The following is a 7,772-nucleotide window of genomic DNA, read 5'->3' on the forward strand; positions in this document are numbered from 1 at the left end:
CTTAGAGCGATGCTTTGGTTAGAATTTCTGCCAAACCACACATTTCAGCTTTTCCCTTGACATGTTCTCTCAGATCCTTTGGAGCCTAGACAACTTCTGTCATTACTTTCAGCTGATAAACTGAGTGGGCCCCCAGCTTCCAACTATCTTTCCCCTTCCTGTCACATACATTGCCTTATGCCCAGCTGTATCATCACCAGCATCATTTCCCACCACAAGGAAAGACTGGTACCTCTTGGGCACAGAATGAGTCTACTATGTAAGCCTTTGTTGGGAAAATAGTAAATAAATAAATGAAAGCTAAAAGCAAGCAAGGGTCTCTATGAAGAGTAGGAGAGTCGAAAATAATGCAAATACAAAACTGTAAAAAACAAACAAACAAAGCCCACAACCAAACGCCCTTCCCTTTGGATTCCCAGCTTGGTTTCATGTCTTTAAGCTTTCATGTATGCAAGAGCAGTGAAGACACTCTGTCAATGGTGTTTACTTTGGGATCTTGTGTTAACTATGCCTGCGGGACTGAACTGGGGAAAAGGCACCCAGAAGTGTGTGGGTGGTCAGAAGAAGTTAGCCTGAAATGAGCACTCGCCCTGGATAACTGGAGAGGTTCTCATCAGCAGAGGTCGGAATCTCTGGAATTCTTTTTGGAGACCTCTTCTTTGGGACCTCCTTAGAGGAGAGAACAAATTATAATAAAGTCCATTCTATCTATTAATAAAAATGTTAAATCTCTTTAGATTCCCCTCATCCAAGATTCTTCCTTGTACAGAGCAATGGGCTTTGGAATGGGGGACACCTGGGTTTGAATTCTAACTCTACTACTTATCAGCTCTGTGACCTTGTGAAAATGTTGAGCCTCAATGTTTTCATCTGCAAAATGAGATCATAACTTCATAGGGTTGTTACAGGCATTAGCAATAATATATGCCAGGGGTGGGCAAACTTTTTCACTCGAGGGCCACAATGGGTGCTTAAACTGGAGGGCCGGAACAAAAGCATGGATGGAATGTTTGTGTGAACTAATATAAATTCAAAGTAAACATCATTACATAAAAGGGTACGGTCTTTTTTTTTTTTTAGTTTTATTCATTTCAAACGGGCCGGATCCGGCCCGTGGGCCGTAGTTTGCCCACGGCTGATATATGCAAAGGTCATGGTGCAAAGCACAATAGAGCTTCTTCCCCAGTCTTTCCTCTGAAACATATTGAAAATCTCCTACCCGATTAAAGGAGGACAAACCCAAAGTGAGAAGGTCCCTCTCTCATCTCAGGGGTGAGAGAGACACATGAGCTTCTAGCTCTTAACTGCCAGCCACCAGAGCATATGTTGTGATGGCTGTTAACATATGTACAAACAGGCAGCCCAGATTCCTAAAATATTCTGAAAACCAGTAATAGCCTTGGTATCGTCCCCTGTTAAATATAAAACTTAAGTAATTCGTGCTATTAAAAAGCCTGGATCTTATTTTTATCAGGTGATGTGATGAGGCCCTGTTCTAAATGTGCCTCCTGGGCCTGTCTCTATAGCAACTCCACTGTGCTCATATATCCATATATTTTTCCTGAAGGCTAATTAAGTTGACAACTGCTAGGGCTTCTTGGTTTACCAGATTTGCACTTGACCCTTCTCTTGGGGCTTAGGGACCCCTATGGATGTGAAGTGATAAAGAAAAGAGTAACAGGTGGAGGAGGCCTCTTTGTGGACCCCTCTGTCAAAGTTGTCCAGCAGCCTTTGGGGCTGTCAATCACTTTCTCTGGATGAGCCAAAAGTTAGTGGAGGTGAGTGGGAAAAAATGTTAATGTTTGTCTCCTTTCACGACAGGGTCCTTGACCCTAAGTGGGGTACCATGCGGTCCAGGTTGGCCAAATTCTACCTGTATAGTGGAACTACCTTGGTCACAGCCAGGCAGGTGACCTTCTATGAGTTCTGCTTATCTATACTAATAAAAGGGTAATATGATAATTAGACCAGATGTCTTCTGGACATCCTTCCAGATGTCCTTCCGGACAAAGCCATGATGGTGGGGGCCAAGGCAGAGATGGTTAGGGATGATCAGGCCAACAGAAGAGAGCAGTTAGGGGCGATCAGGCCGGCAAAGGAGAGCAGTTAGTGGTGATCAGGTCAGCAGGGGAGAGTGGTTAGGGGCAATCAGGCCAGCAGGGGAGAGTGGTTAGGAGTCAGCTATCCCAGATTGTGAGAGGGATGTCCCCTGAGGGGTCCCGGATTGGAGAGGGTGCAGGTTGGGCTGAGGGCCCCCCCCCCCCCCCGCCACACACACAAATGCACGAATTTCATGTACCGGGCTTCTAGTTACATAATAAAGTCAAACACCTCGGGAGTGACTGTAGGGAGAACACATAAAGCTTATGTAGATTGTGAAGAGCTGTTTACTTGTACTTTTTACATTTGATTTTGAAAAAGATTTGCCTTTTTTCTATAGCTAATTTGACAAAATAAAGAAAATTATAAGGTAAAGAATAAAATAGCTGTTGTGCTTAGTGTTTTTCTATTGTCTTGGTCTTTCTTTGAGCTCACCTGGCACAGGGCCCTGACCACCTGCCTTGGTCTCCCCCTTCCTCTTGCTTAGATAGGTGTTCAGTGGCGGAGTTTGCTCGGGGACCTTGATGGATGGGAGAGGGGGGTGTGCCGAGGAAAGGGATGAGGAAGCACCTCTGCTCTAGAGCTGAGCAGAAGGGCGTTTAGGGCTCATGAAACTCACTATACATGGGAGGATTCAAGAGAAAAAGTTTCTACTAAAACAAAGGTCTCCAAGGAGGTGTCAAGTATTATCTTGCCAGTTGGTCTCTGGAGGAATCCATACTTTGCACTTTCCTAGTGAAATTCAACTTTCCCCATGTCTCACCCATATCCCAGTGGGAACCCATTAGCATTCGTAATCCAAATTCTCCTAGTTAGTTTTTGCTTTCACCAGCTCGTGTGGAACCTCCTCACCCCACTCTAAGTGAGCCCCGAGTTATTTCTGGAATTCCAGAGCAGTCTCACGTGTGTTGCCAAACAAGTGACTGCCCCTGCCCGGGGCCATGGCAGTGGGTTGGCGTGGACCACCCTACCTACTGTCTCCCACCTCCTGATGGACAGCTGATGGGTACAGTCCTCGCTACCGGCAGTCTCACTTTCTGTGGTTTCAGTTACCCGTGGTCAACTGCTATCCAAAACTATTAAATGAAAAATTTTGGGAATAAGCAATTCATAAGTTTTCCGTTGCAGATTGTGCTGAATAGTGTGATGAAATCTCACGCCACCCCACTCCATCTTGCCTGGGATGTGAATCTCCCTTTGTTCAGTAGCAGCAGAGTAGGGGTACATGCAAAACATGAAGGAGGTAAGGCCAGGAGGGGAGACAGGGACACCAGATTGACTGTTGCCACATCAAAGTGCTTGTGTGCGAATGGCCCTTATTTTACTCAATGATGGCCTAAAAGTGCAAGAGTAGTGATGCCGGCCTTTGGAAATGCCAAAGAAGAGCTGTAAAGTGCTTCCTTAAAGTGAAAGGTGAAAGTTCTCGATTTAAAAAGGAAAGAAAAAAGTTTGTGCTGAAGTTGTTAAGATTGACCGTAAACACAAATCTTCTACCTGTGGAAGTGAGAGAAGGAAAAAGAAATGTGTGCTAGTTTTGCTGTCACACCTCAGATTGCGGAAGTTACTGTCACAGTGTGTGACAAGTGCTTGGTTAGGACGGGAAAAACATACAATTTGTGGGTAAAGACATGAACAGAAAGCATGTTCTGACTGATGGCAGCAGGTTGCGCCAGAAAGCCCTGAGCGTACAAGAACACATCAGCAAGGGGCCCTCTGAGATAAGTGACAACAAACTGTTCACTGCAAGTAAGGGGCGGTTACACAGATTCGGGAATGGGTTTGGACTGAAAAACATAACAATTACTGAGCGGTTGTATTTTCCGATGAAAACGCCGCTGCCCCCTTTGTGGCAGAGTCAACGTGAATTAAGGTTCAGTACGACCTGGGGTTTCCGGCAGCCCTGGAGGTCCTGGAACGTATGCCCATGGGTAAGGCGGACTACGCTATTACCTTTCTCAGGATAGTTCAGGACCCATGACCTCGAGGAGCCGACCCACGGCCTTATGCTGTTTTCCAAAGCAAGGACGAATGCCTCAGTCCTCTTCTTCACAGTGATGCTTGTTAAAGGGATGCCTGTGCGCCGCTGATTCCCTCGCCTGCATTTTATGTCAGTCTGTCTGTCTGCACAGAGGGCTAAGCCTTTGTTGTGGGTCCGGGCCATCAGGTTGGATTCCCTTTTCCCCCAGGATGGGCTCTTTCACAGGAGATCCTTCACTTTCCGGCAAATAGACGTCCACGGGGGCCACCCATAGGCTGCCCAGATCTGTCTAAATCCCGGCCTACGTTTAGACTGAAGACCCTGCTCTCCTCCCAGCAGTCCTTCCCCTGGGAGGGAGGGAGGCCCTGCACAGTCAGCTTTGTGGCCTGGGCATCCAAGGATTTGCAGAGTCTGCAGGGAGGAGGACGTATTCTCCTCTCCACCCCAGAAATCATCTTCTTGGTTTAAAGTTCTTTGTGATCTATTTCTTCAATCTGAGGCCCCGCTTACTGTTTCAGTGTAATGCCTGTCTCCCAGATCTGTCTTTTCCCTCTCACTCGCTCTCTCTTCGCCCCACTCTGTCCCCCTTGTCCTCTCCTGTTCTGCGGCCATCCAGACAAGCCTAGAGGGTTAGCCAGCTGCCAAGGAGGCAGCACCTCCAAGTTGGCTGACCACCATGGCCGCACATCTCAGCTGAACTTGCAAAGGGGCAGAGGAGTCAGATAACTTTCTGGAGTCTCAGAACTTGAGAGCCTTGGCTCTGATGAGAGTGTTGCAGCTTCTCAGGTTTGCCTCTCACGGTCATCATCTAATAATACCTACTGCGTGCTGAGGGGCATGCTCCCTGCCAGCCGCCGCGCAGAGTTATGTAAAGGACTCGGCCTCATGGCAGGCTCCCCAGCGTGGCGTGACAGGCCCCCCGTGCCTGACCTCTGCCGGCCTCTCCAGGCCATCCCTGCCTCTCCCTCTCGGGGGTTCTTGCTCCAGCAGCTCACGTGGTCTGTCGTTCTCAGGCACACGTAGTCCATGTCTTCTGCTTCTGCTTTCATGCCTTCACTTTCCCTGTCCTCTCCTTGCCTGGTGAACTGCTCCCCATCTTTAAAGATTCAGCTTAAATGTCACCTCTGGAAGCAATCTCTGTCCACCTTCCACCCGTCTCTAAGCTGGAGCTGGTGTCCCTGTCTCCCCTCCTCGCCTTTCCTCATTAATGTTTTGCATGTATCTCCATCACTGCCCTTACCAGGTTATATTTTGACTAGGGGCCCGGTGCACGAAATTCGTGCACTGGGTGTGGGGGGGGGGTGTTGGGGGAGAGTGTCCCTCAGCCCAGCCTGCCCCCTCTCACATACTGGGAGCCCTCAGGCGTTGACCCCCATCACCCTCCGATCTCCTGATCGGCCCCTTGCCCAGGCCTGACGCCTCCACCAGAGGTGTCAGGCTTGGACAGGGGACCCCCATCTCCCCCCGATCACTGGCTCTGGCCTCCGCCCAGGCCTGAGGCCTCTGGCCCAGGAATCATGCCTGGGCAGGGGACCCCCATCTCCCTCTGATCGCTTGCTCCACCCCCCGCCCAAGCCTGACGCCTCTGACCCAGGCTTCAGGCCTGGGCAAGGGGACCATCATATCCCCCTAATCCCCGGCTCCGCCCCCCACCCAGGCCTGATGCCTCGGCCAGAGGAGTTGACCCTCATCACCCTCCGATCACCAATCACCAGATCGGCCCCTTGACCAGGCCTGAGGCCTCCGGCAGAGGTGTTAGGCCTGGGCAGGGGACCCCCAGCTCCCCGCGGTTGCAGGCTCCGCCCCTGCCCAGGCCTAACGCCTCTGGCCTAGGCGTCCGGCCCAGGCAGCGGGGACCCGCAGCTGCAGCGGGGGGTGCCGCGATCGTGGGCTTCGCTTTGGGCCCAGGCAAGGGACCCCTAGCTCCTGGGACTGCCAGCTTCGACCGTGTCCAGCTCCCATCGCTGGCTCCACCCCTACTTCCTGCTATCACTGGCCAGGGCGGCAAAGGCACCTGATTCTTAGTTGGCAGTTAATTTGCATATAGCCCTGATTAGCCAATGAAAAAGGTATCGCCGTATGCCAATTACCATTTTTCTCTTTTATTAGTGTAGATAATCTGAATAGGTTGTTACTCTGATAGTAAAATCCTTGAGGCAGCAATGGTGTCTTATTCAAAACCAACGCAGCGCCTGCCACAAAATAAGGTTCGTGAAATGTTTGAATAAATGTTGAATTAAAGGCTTTGAATGTATGGACTTCACTAGATGAGTGATTCTCAACAAGAACCAAGCCCTCTGTTAACGGGTGATCAGAATTTTGGTGGGGGTAGAGCATATTAATTAGAAAAAAAACCCACTTTTAATATTATAATTTGCATTTTGTCATTAAAAAAAATAGTTTCATGGCAATTTCTGCTTCCACCATGTTGGAGAAAGTTGTACTGGATTTGTACTTCCAAAACATCAACAACAAAACTGGACAAATATATAGAACAACTACTTATAGATATTGGGTAACGGGTAGGACTGTGATCCTGCAAGGAAAGAAACAAATGAAATGGTCCTAAGGTCACATTTTCTTTCTTTCTGGATGCACTTTCCAGAACACAGAGCAGGAACGGAGAACCCAAGTGGAGCCCAGAGGACACAGTGAGTTAAGCATACAGAGATCAAAGTTTGGGGAGGCAAAGGCAGGCAGTATTTGTAGGGTGGAATACCAAAGAAGAGGGCATATGTAAAATAAAAAAAAAAGAGCTCGAAAAATCTGATGTTTGTCCTACCAAAGAAGATATAGGAATGGCCAATAAGCAAATAAAAACATGCTAAAGATTATTAGTCATTAGGAAAATGCAAATTAAAAGTACAATGAGACACCCATTCACACTCACCAGTATAACACTATCATAAACAGGACAAACAATAACAAGGGTTTGTGAGATTATGGAGAAATAGGAACCTTCTTTGTGATATTGGCAGTTATAATATGGACTATATGTTTGGTCGTTGTCCCATTTCTGAAACAAAATTCCTAAAACCTTTTGAATTTCCCAAGTGATGAGAACAAAAAAGGTGACTTTTGTTTTGTAAATGAGGCAAGTTATGGACCCAACCAGTTATGGAGGCTGGTTGCCAATAAAGCCGATCATGTGATAACCATATGACCTCTGCTGAGAGGAGAGGGACTGGTGATAGAGTTCAATCACCAATGGACACTAATTTAATCAATTCTTACATGAAGCATCCAGAAAAACCAAGAGAGCTTCCAAGTTGGTGAACACTTGGAGATTTGGGGAGAGTGGCTCACTCAAAGAGGGCAGGGAAGCTCTGCACCCCTTCCCCTCGCATCTCTTCTATCTGCTGTTCTTGACTTATGTCCTTTTATAATGAACCAGTAACCTAGTAAATAAAAGGTTCCTCAGAGTTCTGTGATCACTCTAGCAAATTAATTGAACCTGGGTGGGAGTCACTGGCAGCTTTGATTTATAACCATTGAATCAGAAGCCCAGGTGACAACCTGGACAGACTTCTGATTGGTGACTGAAGTGTGTGTGTATGTATTGGGGAAGTTGGAGGGACAGTCTTGTAGGACTTAACTTAGGGGATCTGACCCTACCTGTAGGTAGATAGTGTTGGAATTGAATTGAACTGTAGAACAGCCAGCTGGTGTCTGAGAATTACTTGCTGGTGCGGGG

The sequence above is a fragment of the Myotis nattereri genome (genome assembly GCF_964212035.1).
Source record: "Myotis nattereri genome assembly, chromosome: 2".
Taxonomy (NCBI): domain Eukaryota; kingdom Metazoa; phylum Chordata; class Mammalia; order Chiroptera; family Vespertilionidae; genus Myotis; species Myotis nattereri.